The 15,221-nt window shown below is 37.6% G+C and overlaps 1 protein-coding gene across 2 annotated transcripts in view; it reads left to right on the top strand.

The window, feature by feature from the left end:
* EPS8 (epidermal growth factor receptor pathway substrate 8) overlaps positions 1-15,221 on the top strand; it is a 180,803-nt gene that overhangs the window by 59,811 nt on the left and 105,771 nt on the right. The window contains exon 2 of one of the 2 annotated variants that reach the window (XM_047741052.1): positions 27-97. The exons of the other annotated variant lie outside the window; for it this stretch is intronic. The gene's annotated coding sequence lies outside the window, so the exon portion shown is untranslated. The remainder of the gene's footprint in view (positions 1-26; positions 98-15,221) is intronic. 2 annotated transcript variants of the gene reach the window in all.

A 15,221-nucleotide genomic window follows, 5' to 3' on the forward strand; every position in this document is an offset into this window, starting at 1 on the left:
TTTTATTCAGTTATTTTTATCCACAGGTCATTTTTAACACTGCTCTCATTGGACTGAAGTAGAAGCATAAGAATTGGAGCATATTTTCATTTTTAAGGTGGGTCCATTTGTAGAAAAATTTAGCTACTTAAAGCCATCTGCTGTTTCTTAGGAAATTTTGACATTTGCATGTATTCTGAGAAATACTATGGTTATCTGTGACATGCCGTTAGTGTGAAGTTTTGGGAGAGCCCCAGGCTGAATCTGGAGCTCCCCCCACCTTCATGCCCAGTCCTGGTTACCTGACTTCTCTGTGCCAGTTTGCCTATTTTTTTTTTTTAAGATTTTTTTTATTTATTTGACAGAGAGAGTAGGCAGAGAGGCAGGCAGAGAGAGGGAAGCAGGCTCCCCGCTGAGCAGAGAGCCCGATGTGGGACTCGATCCCAGGACCCCAAGATCATGACCCGAGCTGAAGGCAGAGGCTTTAACTCACTGAGCCACCCAGGAACCCTGGTTTGCCTATTTTTAAAATGGGAATGATGGGCCTATGGACTCTGCTTACCTTCCAGATTACATGTTGTGAGAATAAATTGAGATCATGGATATGTAAGTGTCTTATTAAGAAAAATGTAAGGTGGAGATATTAGTACTGTGAACTGTCAGTGAATTAAATGGGAATTAACAGTTATGTGCAGAGAATCTGTGTAAGTATGAAATTTTTGGATGTAACTGTCGCTCAGCCACCGGAACGGTAGGAAGACTGTGCCGTCTTATCTATTGTTTCTGAGAGAACTGGCAAGCACAAAAGAAGAGGGGAAGTAAGAGGAGGAAGAAGTGGCAGAGGAAAGAAAGCCAAACCTATTAGATGGCTCTGAAAATATTGGCATTTTTAGAACTAAAAATTTCTTTGCTTATTAGGATGTATTTGAAAAGATTATTAATCTATGGATTACAAAAAATGCATTTTCTTTTGAAAACCTGTTACATTGGGGCACCTGGGTGGCTCAGTTAAGTGTCTGTGTTTGGCACTGGTCATGATCCCAGGGTCCTGGGACAGAGTCCCAGATGGGCTCCTTGCTCAGCGGGGAGTCTGCTTCTCCCTCTACCTGCCGCTCCCCCTACTTGTGTCCTTTTTCTCTCTTTCTTTCTGACAAACAAATAAAATCTTAAAAAAAAAAAGATGACCTGTTACATCTTTTCAATACTTTTATATTCACTATTTTACTTTCTTGCTGTGGGAAAAACATCTAATTCTGATTTTTCTCTTCCCTGGAGTTTCAGCCATTCATCTGGATGCCTTAGTGTCTGAGGCCTGAATAAAACGGAATAGGTATTTGTTCTCACTCCATCGGTTTTTGTTCATTTGTTTTGTTTGTCTTCTTAATGTCCTCTATTTGTCTTGTTTTTCTTCAGCTCACCCGGCCCATGTCATGTCTTACCTTTTTCTGGGCTTCAGTGTTGGCACCTAACCTGGTATTCTGGGTCTCCTAGATTGTACTCCGAGGCTTTGCAAAGGTGCCAGGATACTATTTAGCAAATGTGATTACTGTTATTTCTTTCTAGTAACTATGTTTTGAGAGTAATTTACTTATGTCTTGGGAGAGAAAGATAGTAGTAAATCGGGAAAATGGTAGTAAGTTTCCTGTCTTCCTGCACTCTGTCTTTGGGTGTCATGGATTCTGGTGTGATGGTCATGACTGTAGCTAGATGATTTGGTCGAACGTTGCCACTGCTATCTCTGGGTCTTAGTCCAGAAGAAAATGTGATGTTTTTCTCACACAATGGACTTATTCTTTCTTTGTGGAGTGACTGAGGAGGCGGTGTTCAAGGTCCTTCCCAGCGATCAGGGACTGTCTCTTAATCTCCAGTGCCAGCTCAACAGTTTTAATTCTCCTGCTGCTACTTTCACCTCTAATTTATTGTTTGGCAAGTCATCTGGCAACTACTTCTGTGTTCTCTTAATACAGTTGCAAGGCATATTCTTTTGTATTTTGTTTCTTACTTAGTAAATAAGTGGCTTATTTAGTTCCACTTATAAGTCATTTCTTTGGTTTCCCAGAAGAAGTAATTGACCAGTCTAAAGAAGCATAATTGTAGGGGGATTTTACCAATTGCTTTTCTTTTTCGATGGTTGTTGTAGGCTGTAGGAGAAAGCCTGTTCATAGTTGTCACCATCTGACATTAATAAAATTTTATGAAGTGTCCTCTTGAGCCTCACACTTCATGGTTGTAAAATGGGTATCGTGTTACTGACATTATAGGATGGTTAGGATTAAAGGAGATAGCATGCAGACAGCCGCACCTGGGGCCTCAGTTGGGGAAGCCTCTGACTCTTAATTTTGGCGCAGGTCATGATCTCTCAGGGTTGTGAGATTGAGCCCTGCATCTGGTTTTGTGCTCAGTGGGGAGTCTGATTGAAATTCTCTCTCTCCCTCTCCATCTACTCCTCACCCCCCTCTGTGATCTCTCTCTGCCTTTCTTTCTAAAATAAATAAGTAAATAAATCTTAAAAAGGATAAAAAAAAAAGTGCCCAGTGTGGTATGGACACAAATATGTGCATGGGTAATTATTGTCATTGGTGATTTATCCTCTTCCCTCAATTTTTTATCATTGTCATGGTTGTGAGATAAAGCCGGAAGGGACTTATGGATAGGTTAGCTTGTAATGGAATGCAGTGTTGACAGATCAGGTCTCTTGTTGAAGTTGTGTGGAGTTGTGGATTCTTTGAATCATTACAAGTCCAAGCTTAGAGATAGGTCAGCATGTCTGACTCAAGTTACTGAGATGGTTAATTGGTCACTATTGAGCTGTTTTGGAGAATAGTGTTAGAGTTTTTTTGAAATGCACAGTTTAGCTTCGGATTTAATTACTCTCAGGAGTAGGCAGTCATTTAAACTATCTTTGCAGAAACAACACACAAAAAAGTATTAAGCACTTAAAACATTTACCTTTTCAGTGTGTATTTCTGTTTTATGGATATGATGAAAAATTCTACAAAATCAGATTTTATTTTATATTTTTTAAAGATTTTATTTATTTGAGAGAGAGAAAACTAGAGAGCACAGAGGGAGAGGGAGAAGCAGACTCCCCACTGAGCAGGGAGCCTGATGCGGGATTTGATCCCAGGACTCTGGGATCACAAACTGAGCTGAAGGCAGACACAACCTACTGAGCCACCCAGGTGCCCCCAAAATCACATTTTAAAGAACAGAGATATATAGTGATTAATCATTCATTTTCCTTTTGCCTACACAGTGGCACACTTTACTTTCTGTCTTTCATCTTAGAGTGTGAGCATATAGGCCATAGGGAGTAGAAAACAAACGGCACACCCAGTGACTTCTTGCTGTCCGTTTGGGGATGATTGAAGACAGTGATGCTTACATAGAATGCAATGAAATCTTTTTATGCAAGAAAAAAGATGTTTCTATTTGGAAAATATCCTAGCTCTTTCGATCTTCAGTGTAAAGTTTGCATGAGGTGAAAAAGACCTGAGTGAGTGAAATATTTAAAATGGTGAAAAGTGGGGCGCCTGGGTGGCTCAGTGAGTTAAGCCTCTACCTTCGGTTCAGGTCATGATCTCAGGGTCCTGGGATCAAGCCCCGCATTGGGCTCTCTGTGCAGCGGGGAGCCTGCTTCCCCCTCGCTTTCTGTCTGCTTCTCTGCTTACTTGTGATCTCTGTCTGCGAATAAATAAAGAAAAATCTTTAATTAAAAAGAAAAAATATAAAATGGTGAAAAGATTATCTTAAAAGTTTTATATTCTGAATTTAACCCTTAAAATATTTTGCAAAGAGAATAAATATTTCCGAGAGCACAAAGATTCTGTTTAGGGAATTTGATTAAATCAGTGAAAAACTTGGATAACAAACATTTTGATTCTTCTATCCAAAGAGGATTGATTAATAGATGATGTAAAGATGTGACTTTAAGGTCCTATAAGGCATATTGTTGACTGAACTTTCTGCTTCAGATACATTTCTGAAATGAGTAACTGGAATATTGAGACGTCATATGGAAGCTTGTCATTTGTCAATCCATTTTAAAAAAAAATACTTATCTAATAGGTCTTCTGTACTATTAAACGTTTTCTTTAAAAAAAGATTTTCTTATTTACATGTAGATAAGGAGCTCATGTGGTTTCTATTTTTTAGTTACGTGGGAAATGTAATTATTTTCTGAGGACGGGTGATGGAAAAGTAGAGCCATGCCATATTATGACTTGAGAGTATGGTTACTATGGAGAATTTATTGTGGAATCAACAAGATGATAAAGTGTTGATAGCCAACAGTCAGAGACCAACTAAGACTGATAAAGATTTATACAATGTCTGATTGTCAAGTTTATAATTCTCCTTAGTAACCCAGGAAGCATATGTAAAGAAGGTTGAGTAATGTTAGGCCACAGTAAAGCCTCTGCCCTCAAAAACTTCATAGTTTCGTTGACCAATGTTCTGTTTTAAAGCCTCTGAGTTTCTAAGCTCCTTGTAGACACGAGCAGCTGAGTTCTAATTTATCTTATCGAATCTGTGTTTCTCAGATCATTTCCAAGTACCGAGCCCAGTGTTTGGAATATATATTGGTTAAGTGAAACTGTCAATATGGAATCAAGTGCTAGCGGGAAAGGCTGTGCTTTTATTCTTAAGAGTGGCTAACAGCACATGAAGTAACTTACCTATAGAGGAATTACACTGGTTTTCTCTTCAAAAACCATGTAGGCACGAGGGGAATAGAAAGTGAAATACTTAAAGTTATGAGAAAACCACACCTCCAACTACCAACCTAGAATTCTGTATCCTCAAATTATCTTTCAAAAATGAAGGAGACATAAAGACTTTCTGAGATAAAACAAGGACAATACCAAAAAATCTTTAAAAATAAAAAAACAAGGACGATACCTCACTGGGAATTTGTCACCCGTACACTTGCCTTGAAAGAAATGTTAAAAGAAAGATGATTTGTAAATATTCCAGTCCATGGCTTGTCTCTTTTTTTTTAATTGTGTTTTTTAGCATATTTTTATTGGCTTAAATATTTTGCTCCCAAAACTTGATTCCAAAATATATTGTGCTTTAACTATTTCTGGAAATCTTATCTTTGAAATGACTATTTTCAGTAAAGCTTATTTAAAATCTTAGATATGACATGAATAGGCAGGGGGAGAAATCAGGTTACATTATAAAAATCAGTGACACAGACTGCAGGCAACCACCTTGAATTTTGGAGCAAAAATGGCCTATAAAAGTTGTCCTGCACTGGACTGAAATGACCAAGTATCTATACCCCCACCTTGATCACTCCTTGGTTGTGGGGCTCCCTGGGAATGGTGTGACCTTCAGCATGGTGGCTTGCTGCCCCTGAGGCAGCCCCTCAAAAGGCTGATTGCTCAAGGCTGTTGTTGACTGTGCTGCCAGACTCTCAGGCAACAAATCATTCCTTTCTTTCTTTTTTTTTTTTTTTTTTAAAGATTTTATTTATTTATTCAAGGGAGAGAGAGAGAGGGAGCAGAAGTGAGAGAGGAGAGAGAGCATTAGTGGAGGGAGGGGCAGAGTGAGAAGCAAACTTCCCGCCAAGCAGGGAGCCCAGTGCAACTCAGGGCTCCATCCCAGGACCAGGAACAATAACCTAACCAAAGTCAGATGCTTAATAGACTGAGCCACCGAGGTGCCCCAACAAACCACTCCTTGAAAGGGGTATCTGGGTGACACATCTCCAGATTCGCCTCAAATCTATAAGCCTGGGATCCATTTTGTGGTAAGAGGCCCCATAAATAGGGGGGCAGAGGGCTGTAATGAATCTGCATATGTGGACAAACCTGATTTCCCTTACAAGAGCCACCTGCAAAGCAAAGGGCTTGAAAGCAGAGCTCAGGGGAACAGGCAAAAAAAAACCAACCAAACAAACATATAAAGTCTTAGATTTTAAGGTTCTTTTGTATTCAAGTCACAAAGTGTAAATATCAGACTTGTATTTTCATGCAGAAGGTATATGCTGTCCTCAAGTAGATATGGTACTGTTAGGAGAAATGCCTGACCTATTGAATTCAGTTAATGACTCCACACCCTGGAGAATGCCTCTGATTATTATTGTTTTTTAACATCCGCTATGGTTCTTTGCCTGAGAACAGATTACCTTTCTATGCATTAGCAGTCAATATTATTAAAAGGGCCACTGCTGTCATTTCTTTAAGCTTCATCTCTTGGACTGTTATGAGTTTGGCACAGGGTACTGTATAAAGTATATATGTATGTTCACCCCCAAATAGCTCTCTGGTTTGAAAATGGAATCTATGAATTGGCTTCTGTGTCTTTTTTAAGAGTTATTACCATGGGGATGAATAGTCTGCTTATTAGTTCTGTGGTTGGTGTAATTCTTCCAGGTTGGGTCACCTGAGTTTTCCTACTACCCCGTTGCCCACACTTTCGGCGACAGTTAAATTTTCACCACTAAAAAGCAAGTAGTTAGAATGCAAAAGTAGTTATTTAGTAGAATTAGTTACATCAGTGCTTTTAATCTGTTGATTATTTCCTTTTATGCTAACTAGCAGGAGTTTATTCATTTCACAGTTTTAAACTTTTCCATTGCAATCAGAACTGTGGGGGGTTATTATCCTGTACTGCAGTTGTTAACTTTTCATCATTTGTTGAAGCATTATGGGGGAGAGAGAAGAAAACCAACAGAAACACCATGATGAAGGAAACTAGGCTTATCCATTCTTAATTTTACTGAGGCAACATTGCATGTGTTGCATATAGTTTTCTTTACTCTATTTACATAAGCAAGGAATCAGTTGTCAGGAAACCTGTAGGTTTCTACAGACATTAAAAGAAATGTTAAGTTGTTTCAGGTAGGTTTACAATACAACACAAGAATGAGGAGGGGTGAGTACAGAGCAGAACAGTAAATTGGGGGTAGTGATTTGTTGATTGGAGATGGATACATGTACACACACACACACACACACACACACACACACACACACACTCTCACCATGTTTTGCCAAATGTCCAAACTGGATATAATGAGGATTTCCTACTTGGAGTCAGTGCTCCTATAGCAAACCCAGCTTTAGGTGTTTAGAAGTTAAATCAGCCCAGAAAATAGAACACAGGTGCCACAGGCTTTGTGAGATTTAAACAGTAAAACTACTTACTTGTGTGTAATTCAGATTTAACTATACAAAATGCAAGATTTCCTGAATGGAATGATGATTTAAGAGAACTTAGTAAATTTCAAACCCTGAGGAAAATATCACTTACAGAATTACAGTCTTTCTTATCGATTTAATAATTTATATCTAAGAAGTCATAGATGCAACAAAGTTTAAATTAGTTCTGGTTATATGTCCCTATGTCCTCTGTAACCTGTAACTCTCAGTAATCGGAAAGATTTTCCATTTAATTAGTTTGAATTGAAGAGCTTTTCTCTCTTTTACTTCTACATTATTGATCTAATTATAATAATTTCTGCTCCTAGGAGGACTGTGTGATTTCATTTATACCTAATGTAGTACATATTACATAATAGGCACTCAGTAAATATTTATTTTTTCTTTTAGGAGACAAGGAGTGGCAGGATGGTTAATCACCAACTTATATTAAATAAATTGAAAGATAAAGCTTTACATTGTCACTTCAAAACCTGCCTCTTACTGCCATTTCACTGTTGGGAGGAATGCCTACTGTATCACTAATGTGTGTCCAGCAAGAAAGCATCTTGTGTGTGTGTTTGTGTACTGACGTACATACATATGCATTTCTCTTCACTCATTGCTGTCACTCCATAGACAAACAGGCTTTTGACAAAACCTGGCACTTCCCTCTTGACTGTTTTTCATAAATCCTCCTGGCATGTATCACTGTAGAACTTTTGTTCAAGTTCTTTTCCTGGACTTTGGCACATATTTGAATTCTACTGAGCCAGTGCTGCCTTCTTCAGGTGATTTGTTTTTAAGATTTTTTTTTCCTGCCAACCACAGGGACTGAAGTTTATATCCCATAGGTAAATATGAAATTCTCAGTTCCCTCCCGAAACCCATCATTCTGTCATCCCCGGCAATGAGGATCCCTCTTGTTTCTTGCTGTTTTCTGTTTGTATTCTTTTCAACTTGTCTTTCGTGTGACAGAAACAATCCCTCTAGGTTTATCAGGCTCTTTAATTTTTATTGTGGCGTTATCTTCAGATAATCAACTTCCCACAAAGCCTTTCTATCCTTACTGGAAAAGAAGTGGCAATTCGCTTCCTGAAACCTTTCTTTTTATTCAGTTTTTATGACTGACTGACTCCTCACTGGCTATCATATTAAAGGCTTCTGATCTTTTATTTATATGTAAGTATGATTTTATTAGATTTATGCTGTGTTCAATGTCTATACATATACCTGTGTTACTTGTATGCTTTTAGTATATGTATGTAGATCTGTAATACAGATTAATTTCAAGGGCAAACTCTATTTAGTATGTGTATCTATATCTCTAATACAACCTAAAGGGAAAATTCCCTATTTTTTATGAACCAGTCAGCCTATTGAAGGGTTCAGGGCAGGCTGCCTCAAAATATGCTGCTTTGGCATATTGATTATTGTGAATTAAAGTGACTTAAGAAATAGCCCATGCAAGAAGGACACTGACTCTCTTCTCTTGCTCTGAAAGCAGGAAATAAATTCCCCATGTGAAGAAGGGCACCCTCCCTGCACCTGGAGGGTAAAAAGCATCCTTATTGCCAAAGAGAGGGAATTCAAGTCTGAGAAGGCTCCAAAAACAAACCTTGTTACTACTTCTTTACTAATTTCCTATCCTAAGCCCAAACCCCTTTGTCTTATCACTTCCTCACAAATACATTCTTTCTTTGTCTAAAAGATATAAAAGCCGCCTGTTTCTGGTTACTTCTCTGAAACTCTTATTTCTGTGAGCTTCCTTACGTAAGAATTAATTTTGTTATTCTCCTGTTCATCTGTTTTATGTCAGTTTAATTATTAGACCAGCCAAAGAACCTGGATGGGGACAAAGCAAAAGTTTTCCTTTCCCCTTCACTACTACGTGAGACGAACTTCCAACAAAAGTTTAAGACACTGTTGACAGAGCTTATGAATTTTTAAAATTCATATTTCCCTCCTCATTTGTATTTTTTCTCCTCATCCATCTCTCTGTTCTTTGGTGGTGAGTCAGTGAGCTGTTGCAGTGAGATTTCTACAAATCTGATGTCCAAGGTTAGTACTGATTAGTGGTTGAGGCACCATATGACTAAGAGTCACTAGTGTAACCCCATTGAATAATTTTTGATAAGGTAACAAAAGTATAAGAATTAGGAAGAATAATGCAAGTGAAAGTGCTATGTAAACTATAGCATGTGTGCGTACACACACTCTATGGGAGTGATTTCAGTCCTTTCAAAGCTAGTGGTAGAGATGAAACATGTTGCTGCTATAATTACTGACAGTTCCCATTAATGAATACAAATTGGTCTAGAGATCTAACATGCAAGTAGAAGATCTGCTGGCTTATCATAATTTATTGGCATGGATCCTTGGGCTGGTGGTATTCTAACTGAGTGCAGAATACTGTCTGTTCTTGAAGCGAACAAAGTATTTTTCATGTTCCCTAACAGGATACCTAAGTGATCTTTTGTTTCAATATTGAATTTTATTTCATTGTTAAATGAATCAAAATGATACAAACGGAACTAAAGACTCATTATTTTAATGCATCTTATGCTATTTTAATTTTGGGGGGGGACCTTGAGGATTAGATTAATAGGTTTTAACAAGAAAGCAATATCTATTACTTGCAGATCCTGAGTTGTCTGTAAACAAGCCCTTTTACAAAATGGAGCAATGCCAGCAGAATCTGTGTGGGAGTTATGTGTATGTATGTGTCTTTCTAAAAGAACTATAAAAATCTGAAAATCCATGTAAGTGACTTTTTAATATGTACTTACTATAGCACAGCAGCCAAATTTTAAAATAGAATTATAGTTGACTTGAATTAATTTTTGCATTTAAAGATATAGAAAACTTCTGACAAAATTTATTAACAAAAGAAGCTGTCTTGTTCTTTCTGCATCTTAGTCTTCCCTACTGTTGAAGTCCATTAATGGAGACTTTTTGGTGGGATTTAAAATATATCTTATATGTCAAGTGCACAGTTGATCCTGGGGGTCTGAGATGTGGATTAGATGTTGACATCAAGTTCTGAAAGTTTATAAACCTTAGGGACTGACTGACTCATGGGTTATATTTTGATTTCTTATTAAGAAGCCATAGAACTTTTTTGTTGTGAGAATGAATACTGTAATACTCAAAGTCAATAGGAAATAAAGAAAGAATGACAATAGGAATCCTTATATAAATGAAGTGATGCTTTAATATTAGCATAGTCAACATATTGATTGTCTTAAAAACTAAATTCTGTGTTTGCAGTAAAAATTAAGGTGTGCCCTCTTTAAGATGGAAAAGGTGGCATTAGGTTAATATGTAAAATGATCTTAATTTGGGAGTTACCCAACAGGCACTTTTGGTTTTGGATTAAATGTAACTAGTATAGGGGTGCTTGGGTGGTACAGTTGCTTAAGTGATCTTAGGGTCCTAAGATGGAGGAATCGGGCTCTTCACTTGTCCTGGAGTCTGCTTGAGATTCTCTCTCTCCCTCTGTCCGCCCCCCCCCCCCCCCCGCAACCCATGCATTCTCTCTCTCTTAAATAAATAAAGCTTAAGGAAATAAGTATAATTAGAATAATCTAGGTAGGTATATAGAAAGCATTGACATATGTATCAGATTTAAAAAAGAAACACAAATGTGGTTGTTAATTTAAGGAATAATGTCTGACATTATTGAGAGTACTGACAGACCTAACCTGCTACTTTTTTTTCTTTTAAGATATAGCTTGAGAATAGGTCTACGTTATGTTTTCTAAGTTAGAACTTGACACTGACAACATAAATGCAAGGTGTTGTTTATTTTGGTCTAGAGGAAAAATGTATGTTTATGCCTTATACAAACACAATAAAAAAATCTATTCCGACAACTAACAGAATGAATCCTGTTGATCTAGAAGAAAAGAAAAAGGTGAAAAATCAGCAAGAAAAATTTGAAGTTATGGGCAAAGGGTTTTAATGAGGGATCCCTGCTAAACTAAGAATTGTGTAAAAAAAATTTCTCTGTGAAATTGAGATAGATTTTTACAAGCGATATACATGCAGCTTTTGTGAGAGTGAAGTGTAGCGTCTGTGGAGTGTAGGGGCGGAAAAAGTTTACCTGAACCTACTTAGGTCTCTGGCTGGATCTGCAAATTAAACTGATAGAGATTAATAGGAGAAAAGAACATAGATTTATGTAAAAAGTTTTTCATGAGATAGGAGCCTTCATAAAGAAACGAAGGAGTCCTGAGTATTTTTATCTATGTTTGATGAAGAGTGGCAAATCATGGAGGAATATGCTAAAACAAAGCCGTAGGGGGTAAGTATAGTAAACTGGGGGAAACTTAGCAAGACCTGTTTGTTCTGGTTCTTCTCAGTGTCCCTTGGTCTTCAGAGAGAAGGATACTCCTATCTTTCTGGTGAATGGAGGGTATCTTTGACACGAGGATTTTGTGACTTGTTTCAGGAGAGAAGCACCAGGGAAGGTCAGAATGACCATCCTGTCTCAAACCCCTTTACCTTAAAATATTCAGTTTGCCGAGGTGCCATATTTTGGGGGTGGTATGTCCTGAACCATGTCATTTGTTCGGTCTGAAACTTGGCCAACTTCGATCTAGAAAATGATATAGTGGATTATCCTGTAGCCCACTGAACCAGTTTCTCCATCCTGGCCATTTCTGTGGAGACAAAAGAAAAAAAAAAAGGTTAATGGTTAATGGTTAGAACAAACTATAAACATGGTTGAGTCCAGAGGGCAGTTAGTCATGAAGAATATTTATAGATATTTGACTCAAAGCATATATAGATAGCATGAGGGCAGATAGTAGTAATCTGGCAGGTTTTCCTGGTTTGTAGTGTGAATGTCTCTGTGATGTTATCAGATGCTCTGGTGAACTTTCTGAGTGGCCCATAGAGCAACAGGCAGGAAGGTTGTGATTTCTTTGAGTACGATATCAGGTTGTCCAGCTTCAACTTACAGGGCTTTGGGAAAGAGGCAGTTTTAATTTTTAGTGATTCTAAGTCAGAAGGGTGGGAGAAAAATTGGAAGCATTAGTTTGGAGAATTGTGGCTAGGAAAATGGAAGAAATCAGGGTCTGGCACCTTTTAGATAGATAACAAAACCTTAAAGACAGTGAAGAGAACTAGAATTTAATACCTGTGGGGATGTACCCTAGTTTTCCATTGAAACTTAATTTTCATGTCTGCCATCACCCCCATTTCAATCAAAGTTAATTTAAGTAAGACCGATTTGCAAAATAAGTCTCATTTCATTAACTTGACCTGGTTATTTATGTCAGTGCTCAAGAAGAATGATTTACCATATATGCTTTTTAAAAGTCATATTTGCTGGAACTTCTAATGAGGAATCCAAGATGTTACTTTTAAGGCATGTATGGCATGGAGCACTGGGTGTGGTGCATAAACAATGAATTTTGGAACACTGGAAAAAAAAGTAAAAAAATAAAATAAAAAAAAATAAAAGCCTCTTGAGGCTAGGAGACTAAGTCAATGACCCTTCGTCAGATTTTGCCTGCAACACTTAGAGATGTGGGTGAATTCCTCTCTTCTTGAGGTCCCCCAAATATCCTGAGGTTCCTAGATTCTGCTAGGAAGTGACCTTCCTTACTTTCCTATTAGGTAGAAATCCTATAAGTAAGCCACTGGGCAGTTTTTAGAAGGGACGCTTTATAAGCTTTGGTTCTTTAATGCCAACCTTATTTCCTTAAAGCTGTCCAGTCGTATCAGATTCTGCGCATGTCATTCTCAAATATGGCATTCCAGTCAAAGTCTTTCTAATATAACCAATGTTTACAATGGTTTCCTGTTACAAGGAGGAAAGACTCTTATTGAACTTATGCAAATAACTATAGTGCCATGAAAATAAGAATAAGATGTATCTATAAACATATAACTGGTGAGTGTTTATCACATTTCTTTTTTTGACAGTCTTTCCCATGTAATTTACCATACCAAATAAACCTAATTATATTAACATCTCTCTTTTATAAGAGGAGACACAAATCCTCTGAGATTTTCTGAGGGCCCCCTGGGAAACTTAACCATCAATTTGACCTCAAAGACTTTGGGAATTTTGTCAAAAATACCGAAAGGTTTGACTAAATGGGATCACAGATGACTGTACAATAATACTTAGTTATCTATTTAACAAAAGTGAAAAAAGATTTTAAAAACAAATATAAAAAGTTTCTCCATTTTAAAATGGAGAAAACTCGGGCGCCTGGGTGGCTCAGTGGGTTAAGCCGCTGCCTTCGGCTCAGGTCATGATCTCAGGGTCCTGGGATCGAGTCCTGCATCGGGCTCTCTGCTCAGCAGGGAGCCTGCTTCCCTTCCTCTCTCTCTGCCTGCCTCTCTGCCTATTTGTGATCTCTGTCTGTCAAATAAATAAATAAAATCTTTAAAAAAAATGGAGAAAACTCAGTTTTCTTAAGTAATCAAAGATCTGATAAAGACAACATGAAGCACAGGGAATTATTATAAGACAACATACGAGATAGATTACTTAAAAGGTAAAGAAAACTCAAGAAATAATGGTGTTTTTTAAAGCTAACTGTTTATTACTGAACTGCTTTTTTATACTATCCTGTGTCCTGTACATGCATTATTTCATTCAGTGTCTCTGAAGAAGACACTATTATTTTCATTTCGTAGATAAGCGAACAGACTTCGTAGAGTCACTTGGCCAAAGTCATTTGGGCTGTCAGTAACAGCACTGGTATTTGTACCAGTTTTACATATGAATCTGGGTTGTGTACACCTATATTCTGTGGCCTGCATTAATGATTTGCTTCAGGTCATGTGACTAAACTATAGAGGGGGAGAGAAGTTAAGCTTTTAGGTTTCCAATCCGTGGCTCTTTTGACCATCACATTTAACCTCTTGACATAAGTTTATTGGATCTGTTTTCCGTGGCTCCATGTCCTGAATACAAAGGAATTAGATACTAGTATTAGAGTTGTCACTGCAAGGTCTTGAAACTCCACACTAATCAAAGATTGAGAATAGGTTTGGAGGATCAATATTTCATTCACTGAAAATAAACTTGAAAGTAATTCTTAATATTTTGCCCAACCAGGGTAAACTTTCATTGTATTAACTCTTCAGCCAAAGGTGCCATATCGTTATATATTCTTTTGCCTGTGCAAACTCTAGTCCAGTGATATTTATCAAGTTAAATCACTTTTAAAATGGATATAACGTCTGGCAATTTCCTATCAGTGTATCACTGCGACATTCAGCTTCAGATCCTGTTGTAGGTTTGCTGCAGTGTCTTGTCTTTCTGTGACTGCAGTTCTATGTGCAGCCTAATGTAAGTGTCCTCTCCCACCCCCACTTATTGACAATATGTGAGCTTCAAGGATCACTGGATGTGCAAATTTAATTGCAGGTTTTATTTTTGAAGGATGACATAAGCTATGTCATTCTAACAGCTATTTATACAGCTTTTTCTAAACTGCTGCTCTGAAAACATGTATTTCATTCTGTCTATTGTCATGCTTCCCGATTTAATTTTTCAAGGCGGCTTGCTCACTTAGCTTGCTCCAGTGTATATATGATGATTCTTTGCAGTATTTCAGTAGGTAGATGCTTTGAAATTAAACTTGAGCATTTCTCCTGATTTTCTGTTATGATAGTACCTCATGAGTGTTTGGAGTTCATGTTCTGTATTTGCTGATTTGCCCCCCACCTTCCTCCGTGACTTTCTTCCCAGTGCTGTAGCACATGATTGAACTTTTTAGGAGTGGGTAAGTCTCATTACCTAGCTGATGTGATAATTTCTTGACTGTATTACAGAGTTATGATTAAAAAAAAAATACTCTGGAAAGGATTAGTAATCTTAAATGAAATGCCTTTTTCTTTCCAAAGGGCACTTAAGTATCAGAAGCAGCCCATGATTTTAATAAAACTAAGTAGTCCTCTCATTTTTTTTCTCTTTTTGTAGAGTTTGACTTTTTGTGGACAGCACAGGTTTGGGAGATGATATTTTAAAAATTGGTGTTTTACAGGGAACACCCTGTCCGTTCTTTTGATGTGCATTCATTGAGCCAATTGGAATGCTGGCACCTTCCGAGTCAGGTGAAATGAGGA

Source organism: Lutra lutra, chromosome 8, assembly GCF_902655055.1.
Source record: "Lutra lutra chromosome 8, mLutLut1.2, whole genome shotgun sequence".
NCBI lineage: Eukaryota > Metazoa > Chordata > Mammalia > Carnivora > Mustelidae > Lutra > Lutra lutra.